We start from the raw sequence: 26,190 nt of genomic DNA on the forward strand, positions 1-26,190 counted from the left end.
TCTGTTAATTTCCACTAGGGAAAAAGAAGGTTGAAATTTTAGGGTTGGAAAATGCAATTGCTTTTCCCATTTCATTAGTGAAATATTAAATTGATTACTAATTTTCAGTTTAGTAAAAATTAGTTTAATTAGTAAAAATTAGTTTAGAGAAATACAGTCCTAAAAGAGTCAACTTGTCTTACAATTGACTATCTTGTCTTCTTGATGTGATTGAACTATGTGTGAATTATATGCCAATAAAACTGTTAAACAAATAAATAGACTGACTCAGAAACGTGAAATCAAACTTATAGAGACCTACAATTTTATATGCACAATAATAGGCAAAATATTCTGCTTACTGTTCTTAAATTCTTATGAAGGAAATATGTTTTTGGTTTATGTTTGAGAGAGATTAAGATTTAATTATTTATTTTTTTGCATTTGGATATCCAAATTGTCCCAGTACATTTTTCTAATAAACTTTCCTTTTTCCACTGGTTGAATTATCTTTACTCCTTGGCCATACACATCGGGGTTTATTTTAGGATTCCCTATTCTGTTTCATTCATCAATGTTATATTTTTGGATCTTACCATACACATTTACTGTGTCTTTATAATAAACCTTGAAATTAGCTATTGTAAATCCTTTGGTTTTGCCCATCTTTTGCAAAATTGTTTTCATATTTCTAGTTTCTTTTTCCATGTATATTGCAAAGTCAACATTTCCATTTCAATGACAAAACAATAATTTCCACTATTTTGGTTAGTTGTGCTCTGGACGTTTGTTAAAGATACTCACTGCCATCGAGCCGATGCCACCTCATATAAGATAGGCAAACTGCCCCATGGGTTTCTGAGACTGTGACATTTTACTGGAGTAACAAGCCCTATCTTTCACCCACAGAACAGCTGCTAGTTTCCAACTGCTGTCCTTGGGGATCACAGCCCAATTTGTAACCATCATACCACCAGGATTTGGGGAAGATAGATATCTTACTAATTGATAAAGTTAGTTTATTGTGCCAACCTGGCCGATAAACACGTGTGGGGTTAATTGAAGAGCGGAGTGATAAATGACTCAGTGAGCCTCACCTTTCTAGTTGTCGGGTCTCTTGCTTTCTGATGGTCGGACCAGGGTGTAGTTGCCTTAGCCAGTTCCCTGCTTCAGCTTGCAAGGCTGACTTCCTGCAAGACATCTCTGAGAAGCCACGTGGACCTACCCCGATGCAGCCCTGGGTGCTGGAGCAGCCTTATGGAGACTCCTGCCAGCGCTGAGATGCTTACACTTTCCCTGACTCAGCTTTCCTCCTGCAGTCGGTGCCATAGTGTGTGTTTTGTGAGATAGAGGAGGACTTTGTGGATTGGTGTCAGACATATGGGCTAATGGGTCAATGTTGGACTTGTGAGCTTGGGCAGCCCTGGGTTGGGATGTTTTCTTGAAGCACCTTTACCTTTTATATAAAATCCCTCTTATACTTGAGTTTCTGTGGATATGTTCCTCTAAAGTACTCACACAAACACACTTACATTGAGGCTTACACTACTGGTGTCTTTCCTTGTTCGCCACTGCTTGCCGTTTCCAGCACATGAATCCAAAAACCATTGTATTATGTTTATACCAAGAAATTTCATTATTTTAGTGCTGTTGTACCTGCAGAATCAGTTTCTAATTATTCATTTTAATATATAAACATAAATTTGAATCCTATATCAACATTTTACTCTGAACATTTGCTGAGGTTTTTTTTATTACTTGTGTAGAGTTCTTTTAGATTAAAATAATTCTATATAGAAATTCATGTTATCTGTAAATAGGAAAATTCAATTTATTTATTTTTCAATATATGATACTTTCATGTCTTCCTGTCTAGTTTCTCTGGCCATGGGCTCTTAGACATGACTTAATTAATCTATATCTCAGGGTTTTATATTTTTTTAGTTTTTAATGTTCAATATATGCTGAATGTGAAAGGCAAACAGAATCAAAAGGGTTTTGGCTATACTACTATCATGAAGACAAGAATAGTTAGAACGTGTGAGTGTGTGTGAGTGTGTGTGTGTGTGAGTGTGTGTGTGTATGTGTGTGAGTGTGTGTGAGTGTGTGTGTGTGTGAGTGTGTGTGTGAGTGTGTGTATGTGTGTGTGAGTGTGTGTGAGTGTGTGTGAGTGTGTGAGTGTGTGTGTGTGTTTTGTTTTTAACCACATCATCCATTCCTTCTATAAGTACCATCGTCAGGCTCTTACCAAGAGATATTGTGAAGAATTCTTTTTTATATGAAAGATGCTACTTTAATTGCTGAATGCGATAGAAAGGGTTTTGACGAAAATGACCAAGGCACTTTGATGTACATTTATCACAAATAATCACAATTGGGCCAAACCTAATAATTATTAATGCCCAGCTATTTCTTCATTGCCAAGTGCTTCAAATGTTTTAATAGTTTCTCAATCACGTAACTTCACAAACTCATTACTCATAGTAGTGAAACTGGCAGCTAGTTCATCATTAATATTCATAACAAAGGGGGAAAACGCGATGAGGTGGCCCTATAAATTATGTCTTCAAATAGTTTGCTTACCACTATGTACTAGATTCATAGTCAATTTTTTTCCTTGCCACTCCATTCCCTTGCTGTTCCGCTATAGTCAATTATTTTAAGACACATGCATATAAAATTGAAGCATTTGGGGGATTTAAAGTTGAATTACATAAAGTAATTTTTTGATACTTTCTTAATCTGGTCAAATTAATTTTTTTCATGCCAATTATATTTCTACTTTGTTGTTATTGTATTCATCCATTAATTCAAACATCAAAAGCTTAGGAAGAATTTAACTTTTTTATTATGAATGAAATTTCGTAAAAAGACCAGTTAGGGTGGGCATGGAGTATGTAAAAATATCCAAAAAATATCTCAAGCCCTCAGCTATGTAGAACTCAAGCACAACTTATTATCCTTCTCCAATTCCTTGCAAAACTGGGGGTGTTACTTTGATTTTGTTCCACTGAGTAGTGGACCTGGAAGCAATCTGGCAACAATATAGAACTTTTAAGGTATGGGAGAGGAGTAGAGTTTAAGAAAATTAAATAAAATAAGAGTTTCGATTCCAAAGACACAGAGGATTTAATATATCCCTTTTGTCATCTTAAACTACCCAGGTAACTCTCAGTGTAGTATAGAAGGCCTACCTGCAAAGCATAGATAAGGATGTTTATTCCTTGTAAATGTTAAAGCTCTGTAAATTTCTGGAAAGGAATAAAAGAAAGAATTGAGGGATTATATGGTTTAGATCTAGAGGCTGTAGTATAATTTATTTGAATTTTCTGAAATTGGTTCTATTCTTTAATGATTATAAACTTGATCTTTACTGGAGAAAAATATATTTAAGGAGGGTTGTATTATCAGAATTTGGCATCAGGAATAACTGTTAATCCTCAGATGGTGGTAAAAACCAGAACTAATATGTTTCTGTTTAACTTCAGTATTTATTAATTTGTTGAGTTTTCATATGTATGTGTTCATATCTTTATTTAATGATTTAGAGCATCTCAATGGAAATATTTAACTTGATTGCTGATTGCAATTACTCATTTGAAGAAACCAAGGTAGGGGAAAGGAAATTATTTAGAAGGAGTGCTGATGTGGGAAGAACTGTAAAATTCTAAGATGAGTTCTAAGTTTTTCTTTATATTCAACAATTTTTTATTTTGAGTATGTATTGATTTTATTTTGCCCAACTTGACTGCATTTAATTATTGGACTCTTCTATCATATAGCAACATAGTGACACAGGTTTAGACATCTGACTGCTAATCTAAACAGAACAATTCAAACCCACTCTGAGGAAACTGAAGGCTTTCTGCTCCCATAAAGATTTACAGTCATGGAAACACGACACAGGGTTGCTTTCAGTCAGAATTGACTCAATGGCAGTGGGTTTGATTTTATAGTTAGCTATAAACACTTTATGACATTCACTTACAGAATTAGATCTTCTGAAATGCCAGTCATTGGTCTTGGAGTTTTACAGTTTGTTTCTCTAAGAAGTGACTATTTTCCAGGTAATGATGCATGTAGCATCCACAGCTATCAGTACACGTTACCCCCGCCCCCTGACTTTATTCAAATCTTTGATATGTGCACATAGGTGGTTAAAAAGTTCATAGAAAATGGAATTAAAAGTTAATGAAACATTCCACTAATTTTGAAGCCCTTTTGTCTGAATGCATATTATTATTTGAAGCACAGTAGCTCTTATGTAGGACAAAAACCTTGTGGTTTGCTTCCAAAAGATTATATCTTGGAAAAACCTATGATTCCAACTCAATTAATGAATTGACTGTGGGGTTTTAGGCAATGTACAACATTCATGTGTTTTTAATATATGTAAATATGTACAAAATTTAAATATATAGTATGTAAATATATATATATATATATAAGTATATTGGAAAGCTCAATATATGACTTAAATTCTGATTAGCCAAACTAACAGGGGACTTTAATATGGAATTTTTATATATGATTATAGTCTTTCCTAATTGGCGTGAATGCTGTCTGATAGGTACACATGCATCTCTCAAGCATTAAAAATATTTTTTTCTCATTGGGACATTCTCAATTTTCAAACTCCAAACAAAATGCTTTAGAACAATAATAAAACAATAATAATAAAATAGAAATATTGGGGAATATTTTTGCAATATTTCAGAAAATGATTATTTTACTATGGATTGCAGCCAGTTGATTGGGATACAGAGTGAATCTGTAAGACAAAGGAGAACAGTCCAGAGGGTTTCCTTGGCTGCAAAGTTTGCAGAAGAAAATGTCCCCATCTTTCTTCTCGGGGTTCCATGGTGACTTGAGTTGAAAGTTCTGGTGCTTTCATTAGCCCCTGAGAGTTTACCAACTGTGCCGCCAGACCTCATTTACGTTCATAGGATGACCTTTTTCAGTTTGCAGAGGAAACCTGAGATGTGATTTTCATAGCAACAGCCTATAGACGTTTGAATCTATGTATGTTACTATCAACGAAAACAAAAACTCTTGAAAGCTGGACGTATGACATTAGAATTAAGAAAGTATTTACCTTGCCCAATCTCTTGCCAGCAGGAAGGAAAGCAATCATGTGTGTTCATGTAGGTGGCTTTAATATTTTGCCCTCAATAAGGAAAAACAAATAAACCAGAATAACCCTTTTTCCCGTGAGAGTAATATGATCAGTCTCAATTCTTTACTCCAGCTATCTAAGATTTCTGAAGTCCAGGGCTTCTGTACTATAATAGAAAAATCTTGGAAAATCTCCCTCCTGTCCTCCCACAGACAAACCACAGATAATCACAGTTCACTGCCAGCAATATTGCTTTAGCCCACATATTTTCTTGTATCTCAGTACTATTGAAAATGACACTCCATAGCAGTCCAGTCTCAAATGACTGTCCCTAGCTGAAGAATGAAGGTGGCCAAAGGTATTGAGGAAATATATAAATGGATAGTTTGCAAACATATCATTAAATTATTCCAGTAAATGTCTAAAATAATATCACAAAGCAATTTAAGCATATAAAGGTCCTTTTCTTTTCACATAAAAGGGTCTTTTCTTGTATCATAGATAGAAAATACCATTAATGCAAGCAAATTATATACGTGGCAATATGCATAAATATTCAAATCGTTGTGGGTGTGAATATCAACAAATTTCAGCATTAAGTAATAAACAAAGGGGTCATCTCAAGCTAGATAGCAGTAATTGTAAGTGAAGACTGTAAATTCACTTTGATGGTATTTTAAAGTATTGAAAATATAGAGCATTTTAAAATCAAAACAAAAACAAGCCATATTTTAGAATACAGGCTATATTGTTCTAGAAATGATTGTTTTCCTTTTCCTACTTTTATGTAAGGATTCCACTTCATTTGAGATGCCATGTTGAGACGATTACATGTTGAGAAACAGCATCTAGTTTCACATAGATCTACATTCTGAATCATTATAAAATAAGACTTACCCACACGCTTAAATAAAAGGAATAGTTCTTAAAGTAACTACAGAAAATGCGGAGAAAGCAGAGAGCAGAAGAAGGATAAACAGAAGAGGGGCACCCGAACACGTGAAACCATGGGAGTCCGGGGGAGTGGAGGAGGAAAGGAGAATGAGGAGAAGGGGCTTTCTGCGCAGTCATATAATAGAATCCCTATCACAGCATTAGAACGGAATCCAGATTGTCCACAACATAATGTTCACAGTGCTGGGCTTTAATTCAAATGTACTTGCCAGAAAGAATCTGGATATGTTTGCCCAGTCTCCAAGTTAAAATTCTTTCAATACAAATAAAACCTAAACTCACCTCGATATTGGAATTATGGTAGAATTAATTTAGAGGTGCTATAGTAACTACTGTCAATGAAAGGAAGAAAGGGATGTTCACCGTGGATGAAACTGTTAGAAGTAAGCAATAAAATAAAAACCTTATATATTAACAAAATCTTGTGTTTGGGTTCATTTTGAACATGGCATGAGCTAGAAAGAAGACCACCAAAACCCTTCTAAGGAAAATAAAATGATGAGCTGATTTTGTCTCATATCCATTGATGAACTGAAGCTGTGCGGAAAACAGATCACCCGCAATCTACAGAGAGAGAAGTACATTAAGGATGAGCAAGAATCTGGGTTTTTGCTTACCTTGAAAGATGCTTCCAAATGAATGCCAAGTACATCAATTAAAAAAGATTCCTGTACAAATTTTGAACAGATTGCTAATGATTTGTTAGTTAATGTGAAAACATCAATTCTATGGACACCAATAAAAACACTTTTAAAAGATATACAAAAATAACTCAGGAGCCCAAAACAACATCAGCAAGAAAACAAATTCACTGTCTTTTAGTCAATTCTGCCTCAGTAACCCTGGAGGGCAGAGGTGAACTGCCTCAAAGAGTTTTTGAGTCTGCAAATATTAAGAAAGCAGGCTACCTTATCTTTCTACCCCCCAGAGCTTAATCCAAGATGTCCTTAATGACTCAATAAAAGACATACTTCAGCGTCTTTAAAAAATGTTCTAACATTTACAACCAACTCTTTCCGATAGTCAACAACTAAAAGGAAAAGTAGTCAAAGACATGAAAATGTGTTTCACAGAAGAAACATGAATGGGCAATAGACATGTATTATGCTGTGAACAACCAAAAGAGTTGTTAATAATGTTTCAAAAAAAGAAAAGAAATAACCACTCTTAAAGGGATTATCATCTGACCCAGTATTGTGGGATACCAAAACCTCATGCAAAGCAGCAGAACATTGTCAATTGTCATGCCAAAAGATGAGTCCCTCAGGTCAGAAGACACACAAAATATATGGGCACAATGATATGGATGGAGTAAAGCATTTGGACCTTCCTTTGCTGATGGGACATGACTGAAAATGAGAAAAAATTATGGCTACAAATATGTATTAATAATTGGAACTTTAAATGTATGAAATATGAATCTTGGAAAATTAGAAGGCATCAAAATGAAAGGGAACATATAAAGATAGATATATATTTCAGGCATTGTTGAACTGGAATGGACTGGTTTGGGCCACTTTGAATCCGAGAGCCATATGATTTACTATACTGGAATTGACAGATTCTAGAGGAATGACATCACATTCTTCTATAAAAGGACATTTCAAGATGTATCTTAAAGTGCAATGCTGTCTGGAATAATATATTAACTACCCACATACAAGGAATTCCAATCTATACAACTATTATCCACATTAATGTACCAACCTCTAAAGCTAGTGATAGAGAAACTGAATAATTCTACCAGTGTCTTCAGTCTAAAATTGACCAAACATGAAATCAAGATACATTGATGATTATTGGAAATTAAAAAGCAAAAGTTGGAAATAGACAGAAAGGACCAATAGTTGAATTATGGCCTGGAGATAGAAACAAAGCTGGAGATTGCCTGATAGAATTTTATAGGATCAATGAATTTTTCATCACAAATACCTTTTTATCAACAACACAAAAGATGACTCTTGACAAGTCTACTGTGATAGAAATGGAGGTCACGTGTGAAAGAGAATGGAGCCCACTGGAAGAGATTGAAGGGCTGACTAAATGCTACCATATTATACGCTCTAACTGCACCTGAGCAGCAATGTTATTTCCAAATGCCTTGCCTTGCACTTGTTGGTTTTGATGAGCTTCAAAGGCTTAAGAAGAAATGGTGAAAAATACTGAGAAGTTCTCTAACCTTAAGCACGAACATTGACTAATTGTACATTTAATGTATGCATTTCCTTCCTAGTCAAACAAGAGAGCTACCATCAGGCGACAATCGACCAAAGCAATTCATTTGCCAATGTACTTTAGAGTGTTCTCAATGTCAATAATGTGCATACCAACCAAGACAATGGGCTCTGTACTTGTCACATCAAGCGTGGACTGTCGCTCAGATTGGTCAACACCTTAGTGCAGGTATATGGTAAGCTGTAGCTCACAGTTGCTTTACATGCTATACTTCCTCATCTCTGTGGACTCTTGAAGCTCTAGAACACAAGTGTCTCTTCTTTGAGCCCAGTGTGACAATTCCATGAATGAATGGGACTTTGCTACATCCCCTCCTTCTCCCCTTACACACCCACTTCCTCCCGCCAAGCCCCAGAAAGAAAGAAAAAAAAGTGACTCTCCGATGGAGAATACATAGAGTCACTGTACCAAAATCACTAGAGGACAATAAACCAATTCAAGGGGTAGTATATGATCAAGAACAATGGTACTGAAGGAAGTTCAAGCTGCGTTGAAGGCATTAACTGATAACAAGGCTCCAGCAATTCATGGAGTACTAATTGAAATGTTCTAACAACCCGACAAAGTACTGGTAACACTCACTCATCTATCTATGCCAAAAAAATTGGAAAATAGCTATCTGGGCCAACTGACCATAAGAGACCTATATTTGTATCCATTGAAAAGAATGGTGACTCAACAGAATGCGCAAACTATAGAATAATACCGTTAATATTTCATGCAAGTAAAATTTTGCTGAAGATTACTCAACCAAGGTTGCAAAAGAACGTTGACAAGTTGCTGCTAGAATTTCAAGCCAGAAGCAGAAAGGATGTGGAATAAGAGATGTCCTTGCTGATGCCAGGTAGATCTTGGTTGAAAGCAGAGAATACCAGAAAGATGCTTACTTTTGTTTTATTGCTATGTAACAGTGTTCAAGAATGGAACAGCACAGGAAGGCCTTCAACACATTGATTGACACAGTGGCTACAATGAAGAACTCAGACACATCAATTGTGAGGGTGGTACAAGACTGGACAGCATCTTACTTTGTTGTATCGACAGGGTTGCTAAGAGTGGAAAGAACAGCACATAACAACAACCTTGTGGGATATTTGGAAGCACCTTGAGCTGAACTTGTTTAACCCTTCTTTTCCAGAACTTCAATTCCCAGTATGGTCATTGATTCAGTGTAACCAGGGGTGTACTTATTCAGTTTTCTACGACCTTCTTCATAGTATCAAAATTTGTAAATAATCCAGGTACATTTCAGGAGGAGAGTGGACAAATACATTTATTTTGCATGTTTACTTATCAGAATGATAAACAGCAGAGAAATGAAGTCGAGTTTTTGGCTTCAATAGAGAGACACAATGATAGACTTTCTTTCTCTATTAGGATTTGAACAGAAAGAGTAAGTTTACTGGATGGGGATACTTTAGAAAAGAAACCCAAAGGGTCCTGAGTTAGTCTCGTAGAGCACTGTGCTTAACCACCAGCCTCTTCTGTGTGAGATAGACGTGGTAGTCCACTTTCATGGAGATTTATGGCCTAGGAAAGCCTATGAGGCAGTTCTGCTCCGTCTTGTAGAATACCCATGAGTCAGAATGGGCTTCAAAGCATCATGTTCTGTGTTTCCTAAAAATAATCAGTGGTATACAGAATAATAAATAAACCATTTAAAAGTACATACAATCTAACAATCTTTTTGGATGTTTACATCCTTTATAAAACTATGTAAAGAAAACTAAGGGAAATAATAAACTTACTTTCAACCAGATGGAGGAAATATTTTAACTATGGCATGACACACAGAGAGCTTCAACTGTGTTAATAAAATAAAATAGTAAAACAACATAGATATTACACAAACACACACATCTATATCCCTACCTTATGTCATATACCCATGGACTTATGTTTTGCAAGTGAATTATTAAAAGCATTTTCATTTCAAATCATAGCTATTAAGGATATTATGTCAAGAGAGATGAAGATAATTTTTTCAATTTTGTAGCACTCATTTTATTTTTGAACTAAGGGGAAAAATTGTAAAATAAATTCTGCTATGCCCATTTTATTTATATTTAACTAAAGTCTACCTATAAAGGTAAGTAAAACTATTGCCATAAATACATAAAATATCGAAGTATAAAGCTATTGCTTTTCAATAAATTATAAATATAGATAAAATTTTATATATATATATATATATATATATATATATATATATATATATATATATATATATACTTCTGAAGACAGTGCTTCAATCTCTCTAATTCTTTCTCTAATAATTCTGTGGTCTTTGACTTATAGCCCATATAAATGGCAGCTTGAACATCTTCAAAGAACTCAGTTAGCTGTTGTTGTTAGGTACCATTATGTTGGTTTCAACATAGTCATCCCACACACAACAGAATGAAACACGGACCAGTTCTGTGCCAAGCTCACAAGCGTCCCTATGCTTGAGCCCATTGTTGCAGTCACTGTCTCATTCCATCTTGTGTAGGGTCTTTCATCTTTCACTGCCCCTTTACTTTATCAAGCATGATGCTCTCTTCCTAGAAACTTCCTGACGTAGCAATTCACCCTGAAGAGCTGGGATTTTGAAGAAAGCCCTGTCCATCTACTTCTGAAACATCATAGTCTTTGTTCTTTGAGTTTGTCAACAAAGTCTGCTGTGTATTGTTCTGCCTGGAGAGTGGATGGCATAGGGTTTCCCATCAAGAAGAAAATGGAAAGGACAGGACTTGCAACATTCAAAAGGAATGGGCAAGTTCATTTTTACGATTTTTTTAAAAAACTCAATTTTTCTGACATTTTTGTCACCAATGCAATTTTCAAATTTCTTAAAAATTCTTCATAATAAAGCTTCAGAACTGTCGAGTGTGCTTTGAGAAACTCTACCAAAATTGTCTAATGGCAATCCCCCAAACAGTTGTCATCACCTGCTGAACTGAGATCTCTGTCTTGAATGTAAGCAGATCACCTTGGAAGCCACTGCTTTGATTGGAAGTTTTGTTCTCAAGTACCCTGATGAGATTAAGACACATTATTACTTTCATAACTTCTATGCCATCACTAATTGATTGCAGAGACATTTGTAAACATGTTTTTAAAGGAATAAACCAATACTGGAACCCCAATATCAATGTCTTATCTTATTGTTGTATTGATGACGAATCATCTATGTGCTAGGCTACTGACTGAAAGAGTGACTGTAACAATTCATCCTGAAGAGCCCTTCAAGAAAGCCCTGCCAATCCACTTTTGAAACATTGGCATCATCAAAAACCCTTTGAAGTTTACAGTTTTACTCTCTGAAGCTCTTGGGGTCATTATGGATTAAAATTGGCTCAATGATGACTAGTTGGCTAGTTAATTATATCCTGACATCTGTGTTCTTACATTATTTTGAATATATGAATGCTTAATGATAAAGAAATTCTAACAAATTCTAAAATGTTACAATATTGAATCATCTGGAAGTTATTAGTATGCTGAATAATATGCAACGTGTCTAAATTAGTTGAGCATGTCAAACTAATTCTCTGCTAATCATTCTGACAGTCAGTGGTAGAGCTGTCAAAATGTATGTATTTTTGCAAAATCTATAAAAATAAACAAGCTCTATTTTTTCATTCTATTAAGTCTGAGAGGCTGGCTTTGGTTTTCTGTATCTGTTTTATTTAACAATGTCGTAGTTCCTAAAATTTCACAGTGTGACTCTTCTGAGAACTCTCATGTTTAATATGACCCACTCAATAACCTTCTTCAACAGTCAGTTCACCTCCACTCCCAGCTAGGCCAATGTGCTCTCATTCTCTTGTATGACAAGCGGCACTTTCCCTTTGTGCCAAATGTTTAGCAATTATCTACTCTTAAGGTTTATAACTATTCAATTCAAAAGCATGCTACCCTGTGTGCATTAATGCTGAGAATACTTGGTGTTCTCTAAGATGCTCCTTATATATCCATATTTCGTTCTATCTATATATGCCTTTCTGACCTCGTGCCCCCAGAAGAACAAACAACTTCTGTGACTAAAGAGAAATTAAATAATCATCTGCCTTCGCTATGGTTTATTTACATCTCACAGATATACTGAAGGATTCCTTTCACACATCTTTCTTCTTTTGTTGAGGATGGCTACTTCTGAACATGACTAAAGGAGGGAGCATACACAATCCTTTCCACACGCGGAAGAAGGGCTGGGCAGAATGGAAGGGATATACTCACTGCAGGGAGATAGGTGGGCTCAGAAGGCAGCTCCTGGGTCTCCATGAGCAAGCAGAGCGCTTCCCGAGAATGCATTCATTTTGCCCATCCATGGGTTCTTTACCCACATGGGAAGTTGGTGTGTACAAAAACGACAGAAAAAGGCTCATCAAGGCAGTACAGGTGCCAATGATTGGCGTAATTCCACCTGAAACTGAAAGCCGGAGCTAGGTCTTTCATTCCATGTCAAAGTGCTTGGAGGCTGGGTGAGGGAAATAAGAAGAACTGTACAACCAGGACAAATACAATCCTACTTGGGCATGTAGGCAGCCATCTAAAGTAGAAAACTGACTTAACTTATTTCACCATCTCGTTTATATATCACTTTCTTCGTGTTGTTTAGCACCTTGACTAGATAGGCTTATTTTTCCATTATTTTGACCTGCTCAAGTGTCTGGCAAGGTTTTGTCCCAATTACTTGTCACAGTGGTCAACGGGCCAGGAGCATTCGGATAAAACCAGTTCTAGATAAACCTCCCTTCCGCGTTGTACAGGAACAGTGCCATCATTCTCTGACACCTGGTTCATTTACTGAGTCTGATCTAGCAAGCCCCTTCTTTATCCATATTGGTTAAGAACACAGGGGAAGACCTGGTTGAGTGAGTGGTTATGCATTGGAAGGTCACTAGTTCAAACACCCCGCCCCCTGCTTCAGGAGAAAGATAAGGCTCTTGAATCCATTAGAGTTACAGGTTCAGAAATCCATAAGGGTATTTCTATCCTGCCCTATAGGGTTGCTATGACGTCCTACTGGACGTCCTAATGGGCACGTCCTAATGGAGGCTTAATGCTTTGTCTTTATTTTATTGTTGTTGTTAAGAACATGAGGGGCTCAATATGGCTTGAGCTGCCTCTGTTTTCAAGTTCCTAGCACCCTGGCTGTTGTCCCTAGAGGCATACTGATCACTTGGATAGGATGACTTAAACACATTACCCTAAAGCTACAGAGAGGAGGGGGGAAGTCCTTAGTTCTGTTGCAAGGAAAGCTGTTCCCTTCCCCCCATCCACTTTCTGCTTAAGCCAATTCACTCAGTTGGATGATATCTATACAGATCCCTGCGATAAACAACATATGGTGTTTCATTTGAAAACATTCATTGCAATATGAAAAATAAAAAGCATGTTGCTAAATTATTTTTTAGTAACATATGGAAATATTAAAGTCTAGGTCTAAAATTGCTAATAGGTTGAAAAAGAAAGATTTTCTTGTGAATTAGATGAAGGTTTACAAGACAGATTGGATATTTTAATAAAATATTGAGATAAAGTAATGAAAACTGAATTACCAAGTTATCCCATGCAAGAGGGCTCCCCTGGAGAGTTTTCCATTCATTGGAATATACATGAGCACAGGCTAAACTTCTGATGTTCTAAATTTGATATTTGGGGATTAATTAGTTACTGCAGCATAATCTAACCTTTTATTAATGTATAAATGCTGTTGGGTGCTAAGATAATCACCAATAAAAGATAGCTAAAATTATACACCAAGTGTTCAAAGAATTAAAATGTAATAGAATATTGACTCTTATACGAGTATGGCACATATTTGTCCCTGAGCAACATAATTCTTTAAAGCAACAGTTGAGGCTTAAGTCTTTTTTCCAATTAAATTAAAGCTGAATAAGAAAATGTTATTTGGTTATGCTATGATTCTCTAGCTCTTGCATTAAGTTTCCATATTTTAAACTACTTAATTATGGCCGGATACTTTGAAGTTCTTTGATAATGTTCAAGGAAGTATAGCAAGAAAATTTTATTAAATTAAGTTTATAGAATAGATAGAATATAATGTCATGTAATTACAATTAAATATAGTTACTTAGCATGGTTTTATGTACCACATGAATTTACACAAAATTTTGAAATCCAATTTCTGTTACTTGATGTTTCTTTTGAAAAATTATATATTAGGGTCAAGTACACAGTAAAAGAAGTAAATCTTCTGTTTCCAGAAGCAAAATTTAATTGGGTTGCCTTAACTGAGAAGCGTTGTTGTATTGTAAAATAAACATGTTGCACATCTGAAAATAATCAGAGACCCTTCATTGATTAATATACACCACAGATGTTTTGATGTGCAGCCATGAACATGAAAAGTGTGTAGTCATATGTGGACCCAAACAATCTACATTCTATTATTTGAAAGTACTCAATGTAAAGCTTATTCTCGAAATGTACAAAGGGGTTTTATAAATGTATGCAAAACAGACAGATATATGACTGAGCATATATACATCTTATAAAGTAGAATATATAGTAATATTGAAAGAAGCTTTTAAGGTGGTCTATGTTGTTGTTATTGTTGTTTTCCTAATAGAACATAAAACAAAAACAATACAGACCTAAAGCTTTGAATTAATTCTGATTAATGCCACCCCAGGGTTAAAGAGTAGAACTAACCGAGAAGATTAGTTCATGTCATCCTCAGGGAAACAGAGTGCCAGACATTCGGCCATAGTGCTGTTTTATGGGTTTGAACTACAAACCTTTGGTGATCAGCCAAGTGCAAATGGTTTGTGCCACCCAGAGGATAGTAGAAAATGCAAATTGTTACAGAAAGGAAATTGGTATGATGGACTTGAAGGGAGAGGAATCGCCAGAGTAAAAAGCAACACAGTAACTGTCAGCCTGGGAGAAAGTAACATGTCAATCCACTGCAGAAGTATAAAGAACTTGCGTAGTTTGGCATTTGTTGTTTGTTGGTAGGGTAATGGTTGACATCCGGACATTATATATATACACACAAGGCCTAAGGTGTCAAGAAAGATCCCAGTGAGAATATTCTAATTTCTGAGTGTTTAAATTCAGCTGAGGATTCAGGAGTTATGATAACAGATGCTAATGCTCTTACTGAGTTAACATATAGAAATTGCTTCATGTGTCAAAAATAAAAACTGAAAAAAAGATAAGAAAGACATAGACAATTGTTATGGACAAAAACCAGCAACTAAACTCACCCAGCATATTTAACATTGGGTCTCTTATATCCCCAGAATTAGGAAAGATTGGACCCACAAAGGAAAAAAATACATTAACCCATCAAGGGGAAATTTAAGTGACTCATTAAATTTAGTTCATAGGAATACTCACATATTAATTTGCTGCCATTGAACTGCTTCTGAGTCACAGTGACCCTATAGAACAGGGTAGAACTAACTGCCTCTGTGAATTTCCAATACTTTAACTGTTTATGGAGTAGAAACTTCTCTTATAGGAGAAGCAGCTGTTGGTTTCAAACTACTGACCTCGCAGTAAGCAATTAGGTAGCATCATGTTAAATGTAGAAAGGGTTGACATTGTCAAAGACTTCGTTGTGCTTTTATCCACAATTATTGCTCACAGAGACAATAATCGAGAGATCTAAAATGCATTGCATTAGGTAAATCTGTTTCAGCAGACCTCTTCAGACTTGAAGAACAAGGATGTTACTTTCAGGACTAAGGCATGCCTGACCTAAGCCATGGTATTCTCTGTTGCATCTTATGCATATGAAAGTTGAAGATTGAATAAGAAAGAACACTGGAGAATCCATGTATTTGAATTGTGGTTCTGGGGGAGAATATTGAAATTACCATAGAGTGCTAAAAGGACACACCAGTCTGTATTGGAAGAAGTAAGATCAGAGTGCTCCTTAAAGGCAAGGATGGCAAGACTTCATCTTATAGCTTTTGGACATGTTGTCTGGAGAGCCCAGTCCCTGTTAAACGACATCATGTTTGGTAAAGTGGAGGGGCAGCACAAAGAGGAGGGCCCTCGAAGTGATGGATTGCCATGGTGACTGCATCAATGGGCTCAGGCATCAGAGCAATTGAGAGCATGGTGCAGGGCCAGGCAGTGTTCACTCTGTGTTCATAGGGCTGCTATGGGGTGGATCCGATTTGATGGGACCTAATATTAAGGTACTATAATGATTTCATTTCTCTTGAATCCATAATCAATGCTTATCAAAGCAGCAATCAAGATTACCAAGTGATCTTCCGTGTTAGGAAAATCTGGTGCACAATGTCTCTTTAATGTGTTGAAGAACAGGGATGTCACCTTGAAGTTTAACGCACACCTGACTCAAGTCATGGCATTTTCAGTCACCTCATACGCGTGTGGACATTGTACATCGATGAAGGCAGATCAGAGAAGAATTGATGCAATGGAATATAGTGTTAATAAAAATTTTGAGAGTACCATGGGCAGCCAAAAGAACAAACACATCTATCTTGGAAGATGTAGAATCAGAATGCTCCTTCTGAAGGAGGGTGGTGTGATTTCATCTTACGTACTTTGGTCATGTTAGTAGGAGAGACCTGTTCTTGGTAGGGAGCATCATACTTGGTAACATGAAGGCTCAGTGAATAAGAGACAGACCACCAAGGAGATGGACTGACAAACCAACTGCCATAGTGCGAACAAACAGAAAAGTTGTAAAGATGGTGTAGCATTGGGGAGGTTCTGTGATACATACAGCCACTATGAGGCAGATCCAACTGGGCGGCACCTAACACCATCCAAATCCACACAGGCAACTCCCCTGATGAAGGTGAGGTATTGTATGGACAAACACATAAAAAAGTGACGTAATTAATTTATCTTGTGATCATGGACTTCTGTGTTGAGTACTAGAAGCCGTTCATAACATAAAAATTTTAACACTGTTCTTGTAGTCTTGATTGAAGCTAAATAAATGGATGGTCTCATAGCATGGCATGTTGCCAGGAACTTAAATTGGGGTAGAATTACATTGTCAAACTTAATCATCATGTCAGTATTTTCATGACTAGAAACAATTCAGAGCAAAGTGACTTAACATACTTTCAGATACTTTCAATGTCTTATCAATCTATTTGGTAGAAGTATTAATTAATAGCTCCTGGACATGATATATTGCTGTCTAGGGTGGAACTGAAGCACCAGTCAAAGAATGTGTGCAATAATTCATTCTCCTTATAAAAAATCAACATGTAAGAATGGATCAAGATGGATACATTTTTAAATAATGATTTTAAAGGCAACAAAGGCTATTGTATATATTTTAGGAAGTTAAAAAAATGAATACTGCAAAGATTACATGCATTTAACAAAGTGTATTTTTAATGGAAAAGTGGATATTCTTTTTATTTGTGTGCACCAGTATTCATAAGTCAGCCAGTGATGTTGGTATTGTTGTTACCATGATGCAGCAAAATACAATGAAGAAACAAACAAAGGTTTATAATTAAAACAGAGCAGAAGGGTAGAGGAAATCAAAGAAGCACATTATGACTTAACCTTCCCCCACCCCTAAATTGTCTAGTAAGACTCCCACGTCCTATGCACTACAAATAACCCTTCACCACACATCGTCCTACTTTTAGGTCCTATTATTGAGGCTAGATCCTAAGAACATTCAAGGTAGTGTTCTATATAGTTATTTATAGGCAGGGACATGGCTTATCATGCTGTGCAGAGTAACCAAGGTAAACCATCATATTATTGAATCTTTGGTTAAATAGAAACCACAATCTTCACCCTGTTCCCCAAGCCCCCTCCCTGCCCCTCCATACAGTAGGAACAAGGAAAACCAGGTTGTCAAGGCAAGGGCATTCTAAAGCAAGAAGTCCTACAAAAAAGGAAGTCACGCGGTCACTGCCCGGATGGGCATGGGGCTTAATGTCTGTCTTCATACAATCTTCAGATTGTATGCTTATGGACTCTTATTTAAAAAGAAATCTAACGTTTGTACGGCTTCCAGGTCACAGAGAGAAGTTTGCTGGACCTGGGGCAGTAGGAAGTCCTCTCCACAGTTCTGGAATGGGTTGTTCCAGGCTGGACTATTCCAGGCCTGGTTACTCCAGGCTTGGGTACACCACACCTGGCTATTCCACATCTGGCTGCTGGTCCACGTCTGTTTTCTGCTGTTCCAGGTCTGGTTGCTCCAAGCCTGACTATTCCAACCCTGGTTGTTCCAGGCCTGGCTGTTCCAACTCTGGTTGTTCCAGGCCTGGCTATTCCAGCTCCGAGTGCTCCACATGGGAAGGCTTCCAGAAGGAAGGCATCCTTGGTGGTCGGAAGCACAGACGTCCAGGTATTCTGTAGGTGCAGAGACCTGAGTCACACCATGGTTATTCTTGGACCAGTTGGTGGTTTTCTGCCACTTCTTACATTTCATCCTCTGCTTCTGGAACCTGTTTGTAACTCAGATTCAGGACTTCGGAAAGCTCTTGCATCTGCTGGAGGCCGAGGTACTTCTGTTTCTGAAAGCGGTCATTAAGTAGCACAACTGCATCTGTGAGAACACAGTTTGCACCTTCTGCCTCTTTCCCTGGCCCTGGCTCTCCTCCTGCCTCGCTGGGTCCTTCTCCGCAGAGGCGGGCAGCTGGGCTTTCGGACTAGTGGAAGAGTCTGGGCTCTTCTGCAGAAGCAGGTCCACAGAGGAAGGACGTGGAGACTCGGCTGTCTCTGAGTAGGGAGCCTCGGCAGATGACATTTGCAAGGATGTGTGATCTTCTTTAGCATCCAAACTGGTAGTTACTGGCGGACAGTTTCTAGAATCGGAAGCTTCAAGAAGGCTCTGGGGAGAAGCTACATCCACACTCATTTTGCTGTTTAAAAAAACCCCCCAAAAATGAACAACAAAATCAAAGCCCTCAATTGTGTAGCAGTGGGAAGCGAACAGCCCAATCCAAGGAGGGCGGGGGGAGAAAGATTTTGGAGTCTCAAGACAAAGTATATTTTTAAAGACCTAACAGGTTATTAATAGGTCATTCAATGTGAAATCTACATGTCCTACAGAGCCTGTGAAAAAAAGCAATATGACCGCTCTAATTCATAGCCTTCTTTCAGGTATATCACAATTAAGAAAAAATGTGTACTTAAAAGGGCATTCTATTAAAAGGTAATGTGTTCTATGCATTTCATTGACACACTATTGCATCTTTAAGATGATCTTATATTAACTGAGTCTTGGGTCTTGGTGATGAAAATAAAAATGTCTGCCTTTCAGCCTATGTATCCCTTTCCACAAGTTGTTTTCTTTTAGTTGTTGTTATTGTTTTGTGGTTAGTGTTTGTGTTGTTGTGATGACCCAGCTGGGGTTCGATGGCATCATGATTGGAGGAAAGGTCATTAACAACCTGCCAAGTACAGATGACCCAAACTTGCTAGCTGAACCGAGGAGGACTCAATGCACTTACTGATGCGGATTAGCAACTGCAGCTTTTGGTATAGCGCATCCATCCATGTGGAAGATAGGAACGCTTTCCTCTAGACCAAGGGGCAGGGTTATGATGAGAGGAGTGATTAGTGAAATTGTCAGAATGCCATATTACCTGGATTCACACTCAACACTCATGGAAGAAACAGTTAAGAAATCAAATGACAATTTTCTACTCATCAAATGTGCTGTCAAAGACCTCTTTCGAGTGTCAAGGAGGGCCCTTCCGGGACGATAATGCCTGGCTCAAGGGGCAGGACAGAGTCATGCTATTCTCTGTCAGTTGGTGTGTGTATGAAAGCTGGACAGGAAATGGGGAGAAAGAATATTCAATTATTTTGAATTATGATGATGGTAAAGGATATTAAATGCACCTTTGGCTACAAAAAATAATTATCAAATCAGTCTCAATAGAAGTACAGCTAGAATGCTGTTTAGAAATGTGAGTAATGGGATTTCCACTCACCAGCTTTAGAGGTGTTATCCAGATGAACTGATCCTTGAAAAATGCCATCAAGCTTGATAAAAAAATTGTTAAGCCTGTAAAATTGTTAAGGTGGGCAATAATGAGATCAAACATAGAAACAAGTGTGAGGATAACATAGGACTGGTCAGCGTTTCAGTCTTTTGTACCTCGGTCAATGAGTCAGAGTGGACTCAGTGAAACCCAGCAGCAGCAGCATAAACTCGAGCACACTTCTCCTCTATCATACAGCTTCACATTTCACTCTGTCTTTTGTGACTTCCTTCTTTGAGACAAGATAGAATTTAAAATCTTTGTATCTCTAGAGTGTGGCCCTGGGAAGACACTTAGGAAAGGTCGTTTGAATGAATGGAGCACTGATTCCCATCTTTAAAATGCACTATGGGAAAATCACAAACAAGAGTATATCAGCGTGAGGTAGAGGCATACACAAAATGCAGCGTGAACACAGGGGAAGGTGGAACTCATTTGAGGGTGTAGATGGGAAAGTTTCATGGAGAAGACTGAAATTGTCATGTCATAGGCAGGCTTTCTGGTGGAAGGAATATGAAAATAAGAGGTGGAAAGGGAAAGAGGAAGGATAGGCGAGAGGAAGGGCAAAAGCATTGAGTTTTCAGTCAGCATGAACATTGTGTGTAGCTGAGCAGAGTGTCAGGGGTTTGGAAAGAAAGAGAGGCTCTGGTCTGGATACATTGACTAGGAACATATAGTAAAGGGATCTTTTTGATGTACCATAATAAAGTGTTTAGACTACACCAAGAAGGCGGAAAAAACGTAATAGAGAATTTTAAAGAATTGGTGAGGAAGGAGGGGTTATTGAAATAGCATTTAGAAAAGCTAAGGCAGTTGAAGTACTGTTGGTGGCAGAAGATGCCAATGTCTTAGAAGGGATTTCTGTTCTCAGGCAGGAGCTGATGATGATTCTGATGATGATGAAGGTCTGCATTGAAGGATGTCTGGATACAAGAAGAGCAGCAGCATATTCATGAGCATGTGTAGGTGGGGAGATTAGTTGACTAAGTAGGACAAGTAAATTTTGAAGTTCATATCAAGTTCATGTTTAAAGTTGTTGAATTTGTGGCACTGACATGATATGACTTAGAGCTGGACAAGAATTCCAGATAGCATACAGGAGAAGAAAGCATGCAGTTCAATTGGTAATGATAATAAAATAAGTAGGTAGTATTATTTTATACCTCAATCTTTTCTTTTAACATTCTGAGAACTTTCTAGAAGCTTTTCCTTGCATTGAAAGCTAACTTGTTCCACACAACAGAGTTTCAGATAGTAAATTGTTGCTTCTTTATTGAGTATTGGAGACTATATTCATAAAGTTAATAGGTACTCAGTTTTGAATCAAGTTAAACTTTATTTCAAATCAATCTGATTACTTTTAATATGGCATAATTATATTGCATCTCACATTCCTGGACCATATATTTCCGGACCATTAATGATTTCTCACACACTTTAAAAAGTACTATAAAAAGTACTAAGCTTCTAAGGGTAATTTTATCATCATATGAAGAATGGATTTTACTAAAATACTGGTGTATTTCTCTCAGAGTAAATGTTTTGAAATGTAATTAAATGGAAATGAGCTTGGCTAAAATGGCATAAACAGAGATAACACAACTTGGAAGAAAGTAATAAACATGAAGGAATGTACTTAACATTTTTAAATTTGAAAACTAAACAGACATAGCAAGGGAATTTATTCAATTTGCTTATCTCATACCCTTGCAAAAATAAAATTTATCAAATAGACAATTTCAAAAATAAGATTTTTCCCACACACACATAAACATGTATACACACGCACACACATACACACTCTTACAAAAGTGAAGGGTTAGCCACTTTGGATAGATTACCACAAGGACCCTGCAGTAAGAGATAGATAATAATGTGTTGTCTCTGAGAGGTAAGATATAACGTTGTAGGTAAGTGTCCCATTATGAAAGATAAATTTTGAGCATCTCTAACTGTAAGAAATTCGAAGGCTTTGGGCCCAAAAGGAACAGAATTCAGTGTTACTCAGCAATTATAAGATTCTAATCTGGGAGAACAATCTGAAGTTTTTAGCGCCGTATAAAGATAATTTGTGTTGTATTTGATGATGGATGTTTCAAGAGGCAGAAAAAAGATTTGGATGGAGGCCAAATCTAGAAAAGATGATACCGAGTCTTAACTGAGTGACACTTAGAACAGATAACATTAGATTATTTAAAAACCTTACACGAAATAAAATAAGCAAGTATGGCTGATTGATTAGGTATTCTAAATGTGGGAGTTGATACGTGCCAGATTTCTAGCTTCTTTGTTTGAGTAAATGTTGAATTTTCAGCATCTCTTTATTTAACATTATTCAATGAGAGAAAGAACAAAAGAGAGATAAGTTTGGGGATAGTGTGAGGTGAAAGTTAGATTAAGAAACATGGGCTGTTTAGTTTTCTATAGCACTTCTAATTTGATATGTCTAGTGCTTTAAATATCATATCTAGCTCCGGTTTGAATATTTAGTCCTCAATAACCATGTATTTTTCATAAAATTATTTTAATTATTCATTAATATTTATTATTTATTTAATCATAATATATTTAAATCTAATGATAAGATATATTTTCTGCATTCTAATTGTTCTTTTTAAAAGATATTTCATTTTAACAGTTTTCTTTGCTTCTGTATTAAACAAACAAAAATAACATAAAAACAATTTTGTCCAAAGGAATCACTACATTGTCTTTGTTTCAAACTAATACAATATTGCCAGATAATTGTATTACATAAGTTACTATTGTATCCCTGTAATCAGTGCATCCCTTACCGCTTCAGCTTCTATCTTCTTACCTTGATTCTAGGATGAATCTGTTCTAATGAAGTTCATCATCTCCCTTCTGCCAGAGTGATTTAGCATTCCTATAACAGAAATACCCAACGTGGGTTACATTAAAACACAGATATTTTTTCCCTTACAGTTTTATTGTTAGGTATCATCAAATTGGTTGAGTCACAATGACCCAATGCACAATAGAACAAAACACTCTCTAATCCTGCACTGTTTTCACAGTTGTTCTTATGTTTGAAGCTGTTGTTGCAGCCAATTTGTCTAAGAGAAAAACTTTTTAATGGGAGGGGTCTTCTAATGCCTGTTACCCAATCTCATCATCACCTCGTGATCCCACAGGTTGGTGTGCTTCTACCATGTGGGCTTTGATGCTTCACTACTAGATGGCTGCTTTTTGCACTTCCAGCCTTTAAGACCCCAGACACTATATCTTGCAGTAGAGAAACTTTTATGGTTTGTTCACTGCCCCTCTAGTTGAGCAAGCTCCAGGGCCTGGTCTCTATCGACAACATGTCCTAAGAATGTTAGATACTATTTCTACATCTGGGTTTCTCCAGGAGCAATCTGGCTATATTTCTTCCAGAATAGATTTGTTTGTTCTTTTGGAAGTCCATGGTACTTTCTTTTTTTAAAATCATTTTATTGGGGGCTCACACAGCACCTATCACAATACATGCAGGCATCCATTGTGTCAAGCACATTTGTGCATTTTTTTTGCCATCATCAGTTTCAAAACATTTTTCTTGCTACTTGATTCCTTGGTATCAACTCATTTTCCCCTTCCCTCCCTCACCCTTCTTCCTTCAGAAAACCTTGATAATTTATAAATTATTATTTTTTTCATGTCTTACACTGACCCATGCCTCCCATCAGCGATTGTTCTGTTGTCCGTCCTCAAGGGAGGGGCTTATTGTAGATCGCTGTGATCGGGACTTTCGATATGCTTCACCAGCACCACGATTCCAATGCTTCCGGTTTTCAGTTATCCTTATTCGGTGCTCAGCTTTAATGTGCATGAGGCAATTCTCTCGCTTTAGAAGGCTACACATTGAGGTTGAGGGTTCTAAGTCTTTCTTGAATAGCTGGAAGCAAAAGTCCTTGCCTCCTTTCCAAATCAGGGGGCCCAGTGTTGGTTGGAGATATCCATGTGTCTTTGGGTGAGTCTTCTTCACCTAGTTTCTAAGTACAATATTCCTGTCAAAAGGATAAAATCCACTCCTGGCCCTTTTTTCCTGGATGTAGTAGGACCGCTAAGAGTTGGAATCTACTCAATGGTAGTTAGCTTGTTTTGAAGAACGGAAGCTCTGATCACTGCTTGCTAGCCTGATGGTATTTTTAATATTTCAGAAGAGATCAACTCACGATGCAATGCCATCCTGTGAGGCTGTAAGCTGCCTCATTAACAAAACTGCCCTACCACAAACGCTACCACATTAACACCAGCGACGATAGGATTTACATCACAGCGGACACTTGTATCGGATCACAACAAAGAAAGATAATTATACAACACTGAGAATTATGGCCTAGCCAAGGTGGCATGTGTTTATGTGGATGTTTGTGTACAATTCAACTGACAACATCTTCCCATTGAAATATCCGACAGAAACCTTTTAAATATGTATCATTTCCTTCATTTCCTTTGGGCTGCAACTCGTGGGACTTGTCTCCAAGGATTACTCATCAATTTGTAACTCATACCACTCTCAAATTGAGTTTGATGAAGTGTCAGATATCTGTGTGGAAGCTCTTTAATCTATGGCTACACGTTTACTTAGGCATTCTCAGCTGAGTTTCAGGCATGAAAATACCTCCCCAGAAAAACAGTAGGTTTGTGAGTTTTCCATTTTTCTACTCATAAAAGAGGAATGATTCCATTCAATAAATTTAGTTTAGCATTTTGAATATTGTGTGTGCCTGAAAACCCAGTTTCTTTTTGTTGCTTTTCATGGTTAATGTATCTAATAATCATATAGATTCCATTAAATTCTTTAATGCTATAATATTTATTTGAGCATGTACATGCACATCCCTGCCATTGAGTTGATTCCTACTCAAAGCATATATCTAAAATCATTTTATTTTCTGCTTAGGTTTATTAGAACTCTGAGCCAAGTAGTGTGGAAGTTTCTTGTGTCCATTACCTTATTTGGGTGCTACTATTAATATTACCTCCATCATAGAATAAAAACATTTAAATTTATAAGAGAAAAGATAATGACTTTAATCCATGATCCTATCACAGAACACATTTGAGGTCATAGTCAAAGGTCGGAGGATTTCAAGACTCTCATATTCTAGAAGAAGGATGTTGTGCTGTTAGGTGCCACCATGATCCCATCTCTTAGCAACGTGAGGTGCAGCAGAGTGAAGCACTGCCCAGGCCTGCGGCAGCATCACAATCACTGTCACCTTGGCAAGTATAGGTAGGCACATACGCTGATAAAACTGTCGCATAGCCTCCAAAAACTCATTTTTCAAAAAGAGTGTTAGATGAGCTATATTCATTTCATGTCAAGATATTTAAATGTGTACTGAGATTCTACTACGCATTATTACTTCATCCAACCCACAAGTTTTCATGATTTTCTGGATATGCCTTTAGTCTCTTAAATTACTTCCATAGATTCTATGTTTACTAAGTTTAATTTTCTATGTGAATATCTATTTTTACAATTTCTTCAACAATGTAGAGTTTTCATTTTCTTTTATTCCAAATTCATACTTAAGAGTTATTATTTAGAGTAGTAGGTTAATATTACTGGTAGAAGGAAATGATGGTAAAATATAAAGAACATTTTAGAATATTTTTCTACCCTCTCAATTTATGTAAAAAGCTTCTTTTGCTTCAAATGACATGGTTGTAGGAAGCCCTGGTGGCATAATAGTTAAGTGATTTACAGCTAATGACAAGTTTACCTACTAGCATTTCTGTGGGCAGAGTTATGTCAGCATGCTCCTGTAAAGGTTACAGTCCTGGGGATCACATGGGACATGTCTACTCAGTCAATTGCAATGAATTGGAATTTACCCTATGGTAAGACATGTGTGTGTGTGTGTGTGTGTGTGTGTGTGTGTGTTAGTAGTACTTTGGTAACTTTCCTCCATCTTAAATCTGTGAGACAAA

General features: G+C 36.9%; 1 pseudogene; it reads right to left on the reverse strand.

Moving 5' to 3' along the window:
• Window positions 1-18,221: 18,221 nt before the first annotated feature.
• Window positions 18,222-19,115, reverse strand: LOC142456183 (homeobox protein NANOG-like; annotated as a pseudogene).
• Between the last annotated feature and the right edge of the window lie 7,075 nt (window positions 19,116-26,190).

The sequence above is a fragment of the Tenrec ecaudatus genome, chromosome 9 (assembly GCF_050624435.1).
Source record: "Tenrec ecaudatus isolate mTenEca1 chromosome 9, mTenEca1.hap1, whole genome shotgun sequence".
Lineage (NCBI taxonomy): Eukaryota > Metazoa > Chordata > Mammalia > Afrosoricida > Tenrecidae > Tenrec > Tenrec ecaudatus.